The 12,417-nt window shown below is 44.0% G+C and overlaps 1 long non-coding RNA gene across 1 annotated transcript; it reads right to left on the bottom strand.

Annotated features, from left to right (window-relative positions):
* Nucleotides 1-3,932: 3,932 nt before the first annotated feature.
* On the bottom strand, nucleotides 3,933-12,268 carry LOC130143043 (uncharacterized). Its single transcript, XR_008819618.1, has 4 exons — nucleotides 12,114-12,268; nucleotides 11,211-11,269; nucleotides 6,159-6,267; nucleotides 3,933-4,084 (listed from the first exon to the last, which is right to left on the bottom strand). It is a non-coding gene; the product is annotated as an uncharacterized LOC130143043 (long non-coding RNA).
* Nucleotides 12,269-12,417: the final 149 nt, after the last annotated feature.

Raw genomic sequence — 12,417 nt, 5'->3', positions numbered from 1 at the left:
TACATTTGTAATCAAAAGGTAAATAGTGCACAGATGTAGAAGACTTGCCAAGTATAAGTGATTAATGATAACATATGTAGTTTTAATGGACTTTCTTTTAAAGGAGAATAGATTATAATCTTCAGCATGCAATGGTGTAATTTCAATGTGGTACAAAAGTCTAGGAATCAGATATTTGAGTAGGAGGTAGCTTAAAGTACTAAGTATCTGCCATAATTTTAGACTCTCAATGCTGTAAACTGCAGCCAGGAAAATTTGCATCCCTGGTTTGGATATCATCCAAAGAAGATCTTCAGGCTCCTACAACTTCTTACAGACTTAGCATAGCAACTTCCATCTCTACCTCATCCTTGCAGCTGACTGCTTTACTTCTGCCCCTTATTTACTTCCAGTAAATACATAGGGCAACTGACTCTTAAGATTGCAAAGAAAGGATTGGTGAACTAAAAGATGTGTTAAGGCTTTATTTCCATATTCAGTACACATACTTTAAGTAACAGAGGTTTCTCAAGTTTCTTTTACATCTTTTCTCATGGGCATATAACTGATGCATCATAAAAACTTTGTCCTACAGCTACTGGCACCAGAACAAAGAGGTCATGGTTTTGAAAAGTCATTTATTACCAAGTGCCTCCTCTATATAGTTAAACATACATAAACCCTGTGATTCTAAAAGGTAGCAATAAAAAAAAAAAAAAAAAAGAAAAAGAAAAAAAGCCCAGCAATGAGATGAAAGAGGTAAGGTCAGTGAGATAAGATCTGCTTTATATAAAAAAAATACATCTTTCTCCTATCAGTATAGCAAAATGAATTTGACTGTTCTCTATATTTCACCCATTCCTCCAAATGCTGTTTCACATCATAGTTACTATTTGCATGCACTAGCATTTGATGCGCTGTATATTACAAATAAAACATATTTAGTGCTGTTGTTGGAATGTTAAGTTCCACAAACAAGAAAGGATATGCAAGAGCATGACCTCTCAAGGAGAAAGTTATAATGTAAAACTGAGTTCCTAAAGTAAAATATACTACTTGTGATTTACCCACATGCTCAGAGGTGACTAACAATCCCCACCCTGCTTCAAGGTCTAACAGTAAAGACTGCTTCCTAGGTAGTTCCTTCAAGACAAATTACAACTTCAAAGGAAAGAATATCTCCATTCACAAAACAGGTCACCAACAAGAGCTGTCAGGTGGAAGGAAATGTAGCAAGCAAGATGCATATAAAAATGGAAAGTAAATTGACTGAGATCTCCTTCATGATATACAAAGGAGAACTTCCACCTGCTCTGCGCCCATTACCTCTGAAGAATGTTATAGTCTTGCTTTTCTAACACTGGATACAGAAACTTCAGTAAACAAACCACACACACACCCCCAAAAAAAACCCCAAAAACAACAACAACCAAAAAAAAAACCAAACCAACAAAAATTAAGGATTTTTTATTTTTTAGGGTTTTTTTTTTCAAAACTGGAACATATAAAGTCAACTGGAACATATAACAAAATCTTTCGCAAAGCTTCACCTATATATTACCACGCACAATACAAATAAGGAATAGACTGTATTTCACCACCACTATTTTTTTTTATTTCCTCGTTCACCACTGAATTCATTCAGGCCTGATCTTCCAGCCACATAACATGAGGGCAATGAGTTGTGTACTGGAACCCTTTCTGCAACTCACCTGAAGAAACTGAACCATTTAGCCAGTTTGGAGACGATGGTTACACGGGAGCCCCACTTGCACAAATCCGTGTCCAATATGTCACCTGTTCTTCAGAAATTGTCTTCTTTCCATCAGTTTGCTTGCAAAACATGTCAAAAGCACCTCCCACTCTTGAGTACAGCCATAGTGCAGCTGGAGCTTTTTGAAGAGGTGGCCACTCTTAATTACCTGTGCAGTTAAACAGTCTGAGCTAATAAGGCTAATCGAGTTTCCCACACCATGCTGTAAACTCATCTGTAGAAGGGATGAGTTTGCTGATTGAAGTAGCTGGTGCATTTTGCCTGTCTCCTAACAAGTGGTGGACAGAGAAAATACAGCAGTCACAGATTTTTAAAAGTCTTCATTTATTGCCAGTTGCCATACAGCACTGTTTTCAATACTTCCCTGCCAAACTTACACACATGGACGCAGGGCATTTGCTATAGAGTGTGGTAATAGTGTTGTATTTTAGGTTTGTAACACAAACCATTTGTCTGGCAGCACAGTGCATACTGCCTTCTAACCTAAATCTAGAAGACTGAGAAGCTGAGTCTCTCAGTTTAAAATTAAATGTGGATATACAGGACTCTCCCAGGTTTTTTGCAGTAACATATGCAGCACTGGAATATCCAGCTTACTTGTTCCATTGTATTTTCTCCCAGAGAAGAGCACTAAAGGGACGTTTCATTGGCTGCTGAATGCCCTGTATTTTCTCTCTTCGCTAATCATGCATACTGTGCGATGTAGAGTTTGAACTGCTAAGCATAGTGTGATTCACTTTCTTAGGTGAAAAAGAGGCAGGACTGTCACACTTCACATCAAAATCAGTGAGTTTGCAACTGCTGGGACTCAATGATTGATGAGAGCTTTGGCATAGTTTCTGTTTGGAAAAAGAGTGCTTTGAACTAGTGGATGAAATACGAAGAGGAGAGACTTACATAATGGGCCCATCTCCCCTAATCTCCTCACCAAAGAATACACAAGGAAGAAAAACAAGGAGTCCCTTGTAACCCTTGCAGTGACGAGTGCCTCGTTTAATGTATTCAGTTACTTATTAGTAGGCCAATATAAATCTAGCACAACAGTGTGCAAAGTCAGCAGGGGGTCTGAATTCTGATGTTATTTTTCCCACCGCTGAATAAATGATCCCAACCACCAGCTTCAGAAGCTCATCCTCATTAGTATGTATGAAATCAGTGGAATAAGCACTGGGAGATTTATATTGTTCTGTATTCAATTTAATTAATAAGAGATGGTGCCAATTTCTGGAGGAAAGAGGCAGTGTTTATAGATTCCTGTGCATTTTTCATTGTTACTAGTGATAGAAATCTATCACAGCATGGTGACCTTAAGAAGTGCCCTCTTCATTTTCCAATCCTACTGACATTCATTAACTAGACATTTTAGCAACCTGCATATTATAATCTGCCACCATTATTAAGGTCACTGTAGAGTTTTCATTGTAAGCCCCCTACTTAAAAGGTTTTAGAACTCTGCTGGAAAATTTCAGGGTATCAAAGGTACTTTATGCAGTGGTCTTGCCTATTTTTAAATTCTGGCAGGCCAAAATGAAAAATAACAACATAAACTCCTTTTAAAACAAAAGCAACAAAACAAACAAACCAACCAACAAAACCATACATACAAAACATCTATCTGTTGGTGTCAGACACTGATCTGAGAGCAAATAGCACAGGTAAAGTCACTGTGAAACCAGTTCCCAAAAGGCAGGAATGGGATATTCATTCCATTAGCAAGAAGCAGATTGTGGGAAAAGGTGGCTTGTATATGTGTTACCTGATACACAGAAAGACCTTGCCAAATTCTGGATTTGGACTTGAAAATCGGTGTCTCACCGCACTGAAGTCAGCTACGGTTTTGCCACTGACTCCAGTGAGACCAAGAATTGAATCAGACTTTCCAGTTTAATGCCTGTTTTATTTTATCTATTTTATTTTACAGTTATGGTCTTCTTAATTTTCTGTTTTCATAGAGTTAGAATGTACGGTTACAAATCGGTTAATGTAATGGATTTCGCATCTTGAGTGATATTCTGGTCCTGTGAAAGTCAGTGACAAAACTCCCGAAGACTTCTGTAAGGCCACCTCTTCACCCCAAGCACTTTAACCCACATCAAACGTCGCTTATTTATACATCTGCTTTGGTTTTTATTCAGCTGAACACTCAAAGATTTCAATAGAACATAGACACAAGCAAAAATTAATACTCTTAAATCAAGTTTTATTTGTGTCTGTGACATAGCATGTAAGTAGATATTAAAATGCACATGTGTTTTCTGCTGATCTGTGAACACTAATGCATATTCCACACAGGGCTGAATGCACAATTCAAGCAACATCCACAGGAAATCCCTGCCAAAAGTGAGGAATAATGTCTTCAGGACAGACAAAACAAAGAGTTAGTCACCAAGAATATTGCTATAAATGATACCCTGGACAATAATAGGTGAAATTATTTTTCAGTTAGTGGGAGTTTCATTGCTGATGGCGCATAAATGAGGACACCTGTGGTTTATTTCATGCAAGCTGATGTTTTTCTCCACATTTCTTCTTCTTTATATATAGCCCTGCCACTTCTGCACCTATGAGGTATCCTTCTCTATCTACTAAACTTCCACACACGCATGGTTAAGTACGCTCTAATACACTACATTTGGCATGATGGTTTAAGGAAAGGACAATGGTTTGACTCAGAAATTAAATATCCTACTTTCATGGTGAGTCAAACAGGCTTCTCCTAGCAGTCAGTTTCAGCAGGGTCTCTTGCCCTTTCTGTTGGATCAATGATAAATCTTCCAAACAGCTTTCAGTCACTTCCCCTCAACTTTGCTGCACTTGTATCAGTCACAGCGGAGTGACTGAAACTCACTTAGGCAGGGTTGGAATGTCTCGGCTGTGGTTTACCTGGGACAGTCGCACTCAGGAGCAGGGGGTAGCTAAAGATTGCCAGGAATGAGTAAACACAGGAAGTCTCCACTCCCCTTCCCTCATTCCCTGGTAATACTGCAGGCTTCATTAGCAAATGCTTTTCAGCTCTGATAATCACCAGGAAACTCCAGCCTGCAGCCAGCCCGGGGAGAGGCTGCACCTGGCAGTAATGCTGTAGTCACCATCACCCTCCGACAGGCCAGAAGCTGTCTTCTCTGCACACATAAGAAATGTCTAGCTCCACAGCTACCTGTACTAGCTTCACTGCAGCTTCTCGCCAAGTAAAACCCTTTTAAATACAAGTACTATTGGCAGAGTACAGATAGCTGCCTGGATAAATCTAGACTACTGAACTTGTGCCTCCAGCATTCATATTATTACCTTTTCTGGCCCAATGCAATACAGGGAAAAGCGAAGAGAGAGCCCTTTCCATGGCAGTTAATTGAACTAGAGCTAGAAACACCATCCTGACAGTTTTCCTCTTAGCAGAATGATTACAGACAAGCAGACAAAGGTAAATAACCATTTCAGCTCTTTTTCCTGAATAACTTCTTGGTCAGATAAAGGATACTCAGAAAACACTGAAAAGACCCCATCAACTCCCCAGTGCCAATTCCCCACTGTATGCCACAAAAGCCACACTGTGCTACAAACTGGTGGCTCATCCCATGTCCTCCCTTGGAGAGGAATAATTTTCTGCTCTTACCCATGACACAGCAAGGACATTAACTCACCCTTGGCTAGGGCAGGTGCACAGGGGGGGTGGGAGAGAGGAGTTTCCACTAGTCTCCTGTTTTCGCCTTGCTCGCAGGTGTGAGCCAAGAGAAGGTGAACTACAGCCAGCCCACTTGGGGATGGTGACAGCTGGTCACCCCAGTGCCTTTCTAGACTGATCCACCATCTGATCCCTGTCCCAGAGCACTGTTATTTCCTGGCTATCCTGTTGTCAATTTTTCCACACAGAATTAGGTCCAAGTAGCTCATCAGGCTGTGTGGGAAGGTGACTGACACTAATGAAAACTGCTTTGCCAAGAGCAGGACACGCTTTTTTCTTCCCCAATACTTTGTCATGTCTTTCAACACATTTACAGTCACTCTTCTGTATCTTAGCAGGCCATAATGTGTTTGACATTAATTTCTCCTTTAGTATGTAAAAATATTCATATTGTTTAAAAGCAAGTGTAAACCTAGGGCAACTCAGCCTCTCATTACTTGTTTTACTTAAGTAATCTCGCAGGGTTGAAGGACAAAACCTGACTAAAGGATCATTTTCCAACAGCTGCTCATTTGTCAAGGTTTAACCAATCCCATTTTTCCTGCATTGCTTTACTATATCTCACTAATCTTTTGCTTCACAGAAAGACTATTTGCTGTGCTCTTACTTTGGTCCTCTTTCTTCCTTTCTCCTTCCCCCATCACTTGTCTCTGGTTTCCCTCCCTCCCACCCACACTGCACACTCTGCTTCATAAATTTTCTCAGCTGGAGCCTTCTCCTCACCTCTTCCATTTTGTCCTGGCTGCTCTTGTCCCCTCTGTCTCCTTCCTTTTTATTTATTTTTTTTTTGTTTGTCAGTTGCAGGCCCTTTTTTCTTCCCACTGCCATGAATCTGAGGGTTAAAAAAAAAAATAATAAAGTCAGCTGGATGAGATTTAATGTTATGAATTCAAGTACGTGTGTGTTGGGGAGGAGGATGGAATAAAGCCTCTTTATTTCAGATACTGAAACCATTAAAGGTTTCTCTTTGGTAATATTGTATTGCCTGGTAATTCTACTTACTGAGTGTTCCTAAGGGCTCAGTTCAGCTGAACGGACACTGAAAGCAATGACTTTGACTTATTAAACTAACCACTTATTATTATTTAAAATTGGATTTGCTCTCAGTTTGATGCTGTAATTGTATTTAAAACACTTTTATTATAATATTGACTTCTTTCAGTGCAGTCTTCTCATTTATAATAATTTTACACTTAGTTCCTCCATCTAGATCTGAAATGTTCATTGCTTTTTTTGGGAGCCACTGAAATGGTTCACGGTGGTTCATATTTATCTGCTGCAAGAACACAGGCAAAGCCAAAATAAATCTCTTTTCTCACTGTTTGCCTTAAGCTCTTGATCAAGCCCCTGATTTTAGAGTCCTGATGAGCACAGAGGATTCACCCCAAGAAAACTCTATGAATTTGACTTAACTTTCCAATCAAAATATCTTTTACGTGTTTTCTGAGTCTCTCTACACCTCTTTGCTTGCTGTCCAAACAACTCAGTGTCAAACCTTAATCATATAAAGAGAAACAACAGCTGAGAGACATATTTTATTCCATTCAGTTCTTCACTGTACTCAAAAAGGATGCAACATCTAAGCACAATGCTGGAAAAACTCGGGGAGGGGGTGGGGTGGGTGAATTTCTGAAGTAGTGAACTAAAAATTTAAGGCACAATACTTGAAACTAAACCACTGTGAAATAATGGAGGAGCATACGGTCTCCTTCCATATTAAAACTGATGGGAAAGAAACCCTGAAAACTCTTTCTAGATGCTCTCTCTGCAGTTTCTGATTAATTCTCCTCTCAGAGACCCTACGAGAAGAGATGAATGTGAGATCATCAACATCCAATGTGTGAAGAAAGTAAGCTTCCCTTTATGGAAAATCCGATAGAGTTCAATAGCAAATAATTTTTCTAGTGACTTAAACAACTACCTACGGAATACAACAGATCTGTTATTTTTCTGTTGTGGAGCTCCATAGGCTAGTTAAAAATTACCATACACTCCCTTCCTGGTGAAATTTTATAAAACAGATCAGCAGCAGGTGAAATTGATACGGACACATTAACATTAACAAGATCGTGTTAATTTACACCAGAGGAGGATCTGGCCCATATGTGGCTAGAGTAATTTGACAATGAATCTCTGCAAATCTCTGTTGGTTTTAACGACAGTTAAATTTTACATCACTTTCCCATATTGATCTTCCACACTCAGTTATTCTGTCTTTTTAACAGGGAACCACTCCCTTCACCATATGGTCCAGCCGCTATCCACAGTATTCTCTGCTTATTTCACCATCATGTAACACTCTCCGGTTCTGGGAAGTAGATGACACAGTGACATGTGAATACTGCTCACGGTGCAACATGAATTTCTGTTGATTTTTCTGGCACAGTACAGCAGGGGCTGACCAGGGCAGCCTTCTGCATAAAACATCTGCTCCACAGCCTTGTTTGCCTTCCAAAATCCTCCATAGCTGTAAAGACCAACCTGAACACAATTGGCACAGACAGGCTCCCTTTCAGTTCCCAGGCAAATCTTTCAGTGGAGCTCCTGGTATTTCCAGTAAGCATTTTGAACAACTTGCCTGAATATTGAACATGTTGGGCACCCCTGCTGAGCGCACCCCAGGTCAGCCTACAGTCACCTGGGTGTTCATTCGGAAAATGTCTGAACAAACTGATTCAGAAAAGCAAATACATATATGCCATCCAGCAGCCTAAAAATGTGGCATTTCTAGTAAGGTCCTTAGTTATAGAAGGAATTCTGCAGGAGTTCACCAGCCATTAAAAATCTGATCAATGGAGGAAACTCGTGACCTAACTGTTTTTAATCTAATCTCATTCTACATGCTTACAGCAGTCTGCAAAATGTCTAGCACTCATAATTTTAAACTATGAGCCTGACTCTGCAGGAGTTAATTGGGCAAAAGAGCCTTTGCCATTTTACATTAAAAGACTGAGAATTGGGTCCATATTGGCTTTTATGACTCTTCTTTCCTTTAGCTGCAGTGTGCCCAAGAACAGCTACATGCTGGTTAAAAACCTGTTCCCTTTCAACCACATTTTTAGAGTACAGCTGAGTTTGGCGATTTCCTCTGAACTGCTTAAAAGAAAGATCTTATTTTTCTCTGTGTAGGAGTAATTACTTTGCCAGGCATTCAATAATGTTGTCTTGACAAAAATCATATTTGCACTTTGATGAGCTTTCACTATTGCTGTAAGATTAAAGAAGTCAACGCTTCTTTACGTTAAGATGTCCCTGTACTTAACATTTTGTTTTTATTTGTGGTGAGATACATCCTGACAGGTAAAGGCATCTCCTCTGATGCCAGAATGGGAAAGGGGGGAAAAGGAGTTACAAGCCCTCCTAAGATTACAGGCTTCAAGTGTCTTCTGGACATCAAAACTGTCTCAGACCTTCTTAGGGGAAAAACCCCAGAGTGTTTCTCAGACAGCTGTCAAAATCCTCAGCTCTGTCACTCTTGTGTGTTGCTTCTTGTCAACATGAAACTCTGCTGCACTTTGAATCTTTGAAACGGGGTCAAGAATGAACTGAACTGAATCTAACAATAACATCTGATACAGAAACTGGGGAATATTGCACAGGTTTTTCTGACATGGGAGGATAAGGAATGGGATGTGCTTAATGACAAGGTGCCATCGCACCCCTGCAGTATTCCAGCTCCTCAGGACTGTATCTAATGGGATGCTGCTCCTACAGTCACATGGCTCTGGGAAGGTGGTAGAGTGGGAAATATATGGGAAAAGTATACAGTGTTGGGCTTGCCAAGTCAACAGCGTCGAACTTCACAAAACCCAATTTAAAGAATCAGCTGCTGCCAGTGAAGGACACCCAAGAGCCATTCCCTCATGTAGGCCAGGTGTCCGACAAACTTCAAGTCAACATATTTCATATGTAATTGGGAGGGAGGGGTAGAGGTAATGTTTTCATATACACTCAAGTCACACCTTTGGTAGAGACCTTTTCTGAAGAGGGGTTGGAATGAGTTGGAGAACTTCTCTATAGCTCGTGTGAATTGCCCAGACAAGGCTTTTAAAATGCACAGCTCCATGGAGACCTTACCAAGAATTCCTGACTGGAAAACCCACTGTACACTACCTCTGCAGCTGCCAAAAAGCAGCCAGTGAAAAAATATGTCTTTTCCCATCAACAAGGGTAATAATTCCCTTCCCCAAGCCAGTGTGAGTAGCCCACAGTTGTTAACTAGTCCAGGGAAAACAAATAAGGTTGTGTCTCTGTTTTCAGAAAATCTGACAGCATGGAGAATTGAGATTGATATTAAAGTTCCACAAAAACAGCTTAAAAAACTTGGTGGGAGAGAAAGATCAGGACAACAATTTACAGGACTGGGTACAGAGACAGAAAGGGAACAGGGAGTCAGGTAAAAGAAAAGAGGGCGTTTTTTAAGCCATGAAGACACATCTTGATTTTGCAGATCAATTCCAGTGAGTTAAGAGCAAAAGCAGCAGTGAGGGAATGAAGGACAGCAGAGCTGACTTTTGTTTTGACAGAAGGCTAAATGAAAAGGGCTATGATGTGTGACTGAAGTGAAGAAATTAGGCAGTGCAGGCTTGGAAATAAGAATTTAAAGACAGGGAAAGAAAATGGCTGAATAGAAAAAACTTTCGTAAAAGAACTTGAATATGAAACTTCTAGCAACTGGTGCCTTAGCTAGTACCAGTGTCTGGAAAATATAACTCTTTTGTGCTCCCTGCTTCTTGCAGAACTTTCATAATATAAAAATCTGGTCTGTATTTTTCAAACCCCTAAATAAAGGGGGGCAAACCTTCTCTGTCAGAGAGCCTCTTGATTAATGAAGAAATGCAAGTGTAAAATAAACCATTCAGTATTGCGGAAATATTTGTGAAGTATCTGAAGCACACAGCAAGGGCCCAATCTAGATCTGCTTACAGTTCAAACCCACAACAAAGTCAGTGGAAGTTCTGAACACCTCAAAACTGCGTAGTGATTGAGCATAATGTAATGACTGAATGTCAGCCTTCAGTATTCTTGAATGGGCATTTCCCACAAATCCTGACTGTGTTTGGTCTCAGTTCGCGTTTCCTGACAGGGGGAAAAGTAGCATGAGATGACTGGGGGCCTCTTTGTGGAAATGGAGTTAGGGGTCTTGGCAAATCATGGTACATTCATCTGGTTTACCCCCCTGACACACGCTTGGGTGCCCAGAAATTATTTGTACCAGTTCAGTTTCTCTAATTGCTTTCAGATCTAGGGTAAGTTTGTTCCACTAAAATTTATCCGTCCCCAGCAATTACTCTGTTTGGTGCAGAACTGGCTTCTGTTTTAGATTTTCAGGGAAAGAAAGAAAGAAAATATATATTAAGTCTCAGCTCCTTTGGTCAGAAAATTACCCTAAGTATACAATCAGTTTCAACTGTCTGAAAGGAAAGAAGAAACTTTTCCCTGATACAGATGAATGTTTTCCTTTGTAATCTAACAACTAGAAACTGAATGAATGCGTGTGTAATTTTAGATCCCAAATCAAATACCAAACCAAAACCAATTTCTCAAGAGTCTTTTCATTATCTGAAAATAAAAGGCTGAAAAACAGCTGTCGTAAACAAGCAATTACTTTCATTTTAATGCCACACTTAGTGGCCCGGCAGCAAAACCCCTAGTTGCAGTCTGTCCTTTCACTTACCTGGTTTGGGAAAAAAAGAAAGAAAAAAACCCCCAAGTATAAATCGTGTTAAAGCAATTGCACATGTAATGTAAATGAACCCTCTGGAAACTGGATACCTTCGCGCTGCAGTAACTCGAGGCTCTCCTTGCGGCGTTACTCCGGCGAGATCTGGAGGCTGGAAATTAACGCTACAACTGGAGGGGCTGCGCGCCGCGGCGGGGAGGCGTGCGGGGGGTGCGCAGCGCACCGACCCTCCGCCGCCCCGCCGGCTCCACGCCGCAGCCCGCCCCGCGGTCAGCAGCGGCGCGGTGGGGCAGACCCGCGCGGGGGCGGCCGAGCCCGCACCACCCGCTCTCGGGGCCGCCGTCCCGGGGCCGCGGCGCCGGCGGGGCCAGGGTGAAGGCGCGGGAGGCTCCGCCGCCGTGCGCGGCGGGTGGAAGAGCGGCGCCCGGCACAGTCCCCGCGGCCCGGGGCGGGGGGGATTACCGCCGGCGGCGGCGGGGGGCCTCGGCGCGGGGCCGGAGAAGGGGGGATTAATGCATTAGCGCCGCTTGCTCCTGCAGCTGGCTGGATCGGCTCCGAGACGGGGATTACCGCAGCGAGCGACCACCGAGGCGGGATTGGGCGAAGGGAAGGGGGGCAGGAATACAGGCGGGAGGGCGAGCCCCGCGCCAGCCGGCAGCTGCGGCTCCAGCCCCCGCGCCCCCCAGGGACACGGGGGATCGCGCCCGGGAGACCCGGCGCCCTCTGCCAGGCGGCGACATGCGCGGGGCTGCGCCGCCGCCCCGCACTCCGCAGCGGCCCCTACTGCCGCGCCCGCAGCCCGCGGAGCAGCCGCGGGTCCCCGGCACCGCGCACCGTGGCCCCGCCGCGGGCGGCCCGGGCTGCTCTTGCCGCTCATGGGCGGCTCCGCAAGCCCGGCTTCGGGCCCCCCGCCACGCCGCCGCCGGCCGGGGAGTTGGGGGCGGCGGCAGTTCCGGGGGCGGGGGCCGGAGGCCGCGGGTCCCCTCCGCTCGCACCTGCTTGGCGTAAGCCCGGTAACGCTCGGCAGCGGCCCCGCGCCGGCGAGGAGGAAGCGCTGGGAGAGGAACCGCCCCCCGCCGGCACGGGCAGGCAGCGCCTCCGCGTAGCCGCCGCCGGCGCCCCCGCCCGGGGCTCTACGGTGGCCGCCCCGCCCCGGCAGACCCCGCCCCCCCGGAGGCCCCGCCCACGGGGCGGTGCTGCCGGGCGTGTGCCCCGTCCGGCGGAGCGGGGCGGGGCGAGCGGAGGGGCGGGGAACGGGGCGCGCCCGTCCGCCCGCCCGCCGCTGTCCAGTCCGGGCTT

Source organism: Falco biarmicus, chromosome Z (genome assembly GCF_023638135.1).
Source record: "Falco biarmicus isolate bFalBia1 chromosome Z, bFalBia1.pri, whole genome shotgun sequence".
In the NCBI taxonomy this organism is placed as follows: domain Eukaryota; kingdom Metazoa; phylum Chordata; class Aves; order Falconiformes; family Falconidae; genus Falco; species Falco biarmicus.
This window is presented reverse-complemented; position numbering and strand designations above follow the sequence as displayed.